Below are 3,517 nucleotides of genomic sequence, written 5' to 3' on the forward strand. Positions count from 1 at the left end.
AAGGAATTTAAAGACTGTTATATGGGATTAAGTTTACTAAATGAAATTTGCCATGGTGAAAGGTGCTTTAAAACTTCCAGGAAAAGAATCCAGGCATGGGTGGATTTAATCTGAACTGAAATGGCAGAACTTCCTGTCTTTCCTGCTGGTTAATGTTTCTAGACTTCTTCCTCACCTCTGTTTTCTGACTCTATCTTCCTCCCATTAGGCCCATCTGTTAACGTCCTTACACTAGGGGCATCAAATGAGCCAACTTTTTTGTGTGTTTTCAATAACCAAATACCTCTTCCCTCTGAATGGCACAGGTCTGATCTTGGTAAGAATTTGGTGACACAATTCAATACAACCTCTTTTTCAAAGAAACATGGTTTGCTAAGGTAATCCCTGGTGGCCAAAGGAAAGACATGTCAAGGAATTCATCTAAAAAGTGCCTTATTTGGTACCACAGAGAGATATCCATTCTTAATAAAGTCTTGCCTAATTGGCCTGGGTCAGAAACAACTCCCTCATAGAAGCAAAGAAAATTTTACACAGCAGGAAGAAAAAGCACAATGGTATATGTCATAAGATGAGTCAGCAGTGTGAGATATATAATATTCTTTCTAAAAGAAATAATCGCAAAAGTAAGAGAAGCAAAAATATTTCAGCTGATGTGGAAAATGGCTTTAATTATCTGTTATATTTGAGGTGATGTGTTCATCTCCCCAGTAGCCATGTACCCTTTTACTGTTAACAGAACTTTTTGTGTATAACTCCCTTCCCTTCTCTCTATGTCCATGTAGTTTACTGGATCTAGAATTCATGATTGACAGTCATTTTATCTTAATACTTGAAAAATGTTATCCCACTTCTTTTTGGCCTCCATCGCTTCAAGTGAGAAATCTACTATCATCCAAATTGGTGTTTATCTGCAACGCCTACTTTCTTAGTACCTTCTTTCAAGATGTCTCCTTTAGGTTTCAATTTCAGAAGCTAAATTTCAGAAGCTAAAAGATATGGCCTTGTTTGTATGTATACTGTGTGGGGTTAGCTCAGTTTCATGATGAGGGAGGTTTAGAACTTTGGCCAAATTTAGAAAGTTTTCAGACTTTTTTCTTTGTACATGTCAATACTTCTTTCCCTTTGCTCTCCTTCTGGAATGCCAATAACACAGATGTCAGCTCTTTTGTTGTTGTCCCACAGGTTTCTGAGACATCGTTCACTTTTCTTTCAGTCTATTTTCTTACTGTTGTTTATCACATAACTGTAGTGATCAAGACAGTATGGTACTGGCACAAAAACAGACACATATTTGTGGAGCATAACAAATAGTATGAAGGACATGGGGAGTTAGGAGAAGGCAGTTGGAGGAAATTGGAAGGGGAGGTGAACAATGAGAGACTATGGACTCTGAAAAACAATCTGAAGGGTTTGAAGAGGTGGGGGGGTGGGAGGTTGGGGAACCAGGTGATGGGTATTAGAGAGGGCACGGACTGCATGGAGTACTGGGTGTGGTACAAAAACAATGAATACTGTTATGCTGAAGATAAATTAAAAAAAATGTTTAAAAAAAAAAAACAGACACATAGATCAATGGCACAGAATAGAAAACCCAGAAATGAACCCCGAACTATATGGTCAACTAATATTTGACAAAGCAGGAAAGAATATCTAATGGGAAAAAGACAGTCTCTTCAACAAATGATGTTGGGAAAACTGGACAGCAATACACAAAAGAATGAATCTGAACCACTTTCTTTTTTTTTTAAGATTTTATTTATTTATTTGACAGAGAGAGATCACAAATAGGCAGCGAAACAGGCAGAGAGAGGGGGGGAAGCAGGCTCCCTGCTGAGCAGAGAACTTAATGTGGGGCTCAATCCCAGATCCCCGAGATCATGACCTGAGCTGAAGGCAGGGGCTTAAACCACTGAGCCACCCAGGGACTCTTCTGGACCACTTTCTTAACACCATACACAAAAGTAAATTCAAAATGGATGAAAGATCTAAATGTGAGACAGGAAAACATCACAATCCTAGAGGAGAACACAGGCAGTAACCTCTTTGACATCAGCTATAGCAACTTCTTATGATACGTCATCTGAGGCAAGGGAAACAAAACCAAAAATGAACTATTGCGACTTCATCAAGACAAAAAAGCTTCTGCACAGTGAAGGAAACAATCCACAAGACTAAAAAGCAACCTTCAGAATGAGAGAAGATATTCACAAATGGCATGTCTGATAAAGGGTCGGTATCGAAAATATATATAGAACTTTTAAAACTTGACCCCCAAGAACAAAATAGTTCAGTTAAAAAAAATGGATAGAAGACAGGAAGAGACATATTTTTCTGTTGCTTAAATTGGGTAAATTTTATTGGTCTATCTTCAAGTTTATTGATTCTATCCTCTGTCATCTCTTGCTCTACCACTGAGCTCATCAACTGAATTTTTTATTTCAGTTATTTTATTTTTTAAGTTCTAGAATTTCCATTGTGTTCTTTTTTATAACTTTTCTTTTTTTTTTTTTGCTGAGATTTTGTACTTTTTCATCTGTTTCAAAATAATTCATTGGGGCACCTGGGTGGCTCAGTGGGTTAAGCCTCTGCCTTTGGCTCAGGTCATGATCCCAGGCTTTAGATTCTTTTGGCTTCCATATGCAGTAAACATAGTGGTTAGGTACATACACCTGATTTCAAAGTGTAGCTCGATTATGAGACGTTGATCACAACATCATACCAAGCAAAACAGAAATAATAAAAGTATATCCCTGATAAGGTTATTTCAAGCATTTAACGAGGTAAGACACGGAAAGCAGTTCCACCAATGTTTGACATGTTGTGAGTTCTCACTACATGGAAACAATGATGAATTATTGATGATGGTTGTTAATGGCAAGTCAGTGTCTTCTCTTTTTCTTTTCTCTTTCCTAGGACTGCCTGAGCTCACAGTAAGTGCTTAATAAATAATGTCAGCACCAACCAATGTATCAGGAATGAGCAGATTAAAACCTGTTAACTCAATTTTCTTTCCTATCACCATACTTGTTTTAATGCAAAGATTAGAGCTGGCTGACCAATTGCATCCTCACCATCTGCTGTCACACGACATAACACTGCTGCCTCTTCCACGTCTGGCTCTTCAGGGATTCTGTATCAAAAGCAATTTCCCACGAGACTGACATCCTTAGAGCCGCACAGAATAAAACCTCCTTATCCACAATAATGTAGACACTCTTCCCTCCCTTCTCTAGCATACCAGTTTCCTATCACCACTTGTTAGAAAATCACCCCCAGCAGGGCGCCGGGGTGGCTCAGTGGGTTAAAGCCTCTGCCTTTGGCTCAGGTCCTGATCCCAGGGTCCTGGGATCTAGCCCCACATCGGGCTCTCTGCTCAGCAGGGAGCCTGCTTCCTCCTCTCTCTCTGCCTGCCTCCCTGCCTACTTGTAATCTCTGTCAAGTAAATAAATAAAATCTTAAAAAAAAAAAATCAGCCCCAGCAGAAACTGGATTCAAGGAAGAAAGTCCTGTGAGGACT

Source organism: Enhydra lutris, unplaced genomic scaffold, assembly GCF_002288905.1.
Source record: "Enhydra lutris kenyoni isolate GAN:26980312 unplaced genomic scaffold, ASM228890v2 scaffoldscaffold54, whole genome shotgun sequence".
Taxonomy (NCBI): domain Eukaryota; kingdom Metazoa; phylum Chordata; class Mammalia; order Carnivora; family Mustelidae; genus Enhydra; species Enhydra lutris.